Source organism: Physeter macrocephalus, chromosome 3 (genome assembly GCF_002837175.3).
Source record: "Physeter macrocephalus isolate SW-GA chromosome 3, ASM283717v5, whole genome shotgun sequence".
In the NCBI taxonomy this organism is placed as follows: domain Eukaryota; kingdom Metazoa; phylum Chordata; class Mammalia; order Artiodactyla; family Physeteridae; genus Physeter; species Physeter macrocephalus.
The window spans coordinates 2,868,838-2,869,413 of NC_041216.1; positions in this window are offsets into that span (position 1 = coordinate 2,868,838).

A 576-nucleotide genomic window follows, 5' to 3' on the forward strand; every position below is an offset into this window, starting at 1 on the left:
TCAAGGCTGAAGCACAGGGAGCAAGGTCCCAGCTGTCTCCTTGCTTTGAGGAGGTAGAGCAAGGAGTCTGGGGAGGCCACAGCAACTAGAGTTCACAGGGCAGAGAACTGCAGAGGAGAGAGCTTCTCAGAGAGAGAGAGCTTCAATGATCTGTAAAGAGTTCCCCTCAAGCCTTCAACTGAATATTTAATAGCACTTGTATGTGAGGAAACTACCCAAGTTTGAGGAAAGAACATCTCAAAGAAGCAGAGGAAACAATTTCCAAAGTACACACAAAACCTGGAATGCTTTGTATCCCTACCAAGCAGAGTGAAAAACCTCATAAATCATGGGGCATCAAGTTGATTCCTTAGAAGGGTATTGCTTCAGTAGTGGAAAAAAGGTAATCATCCTGCCTGCTAACGTTGAAAAGCAAGTCTCAGCAGAATCAAACTCTTTTCAAGTAACTTGACTGCATCCTAGAACAAAGCTCAAAAATATTTCATCCACAATACTAAAATGGCCAGCACACAACAAGGTAAAATTCACATCTGGCAACCAGCCGAAAACTACCATGCATGCAAAAAAGCAGGAAAA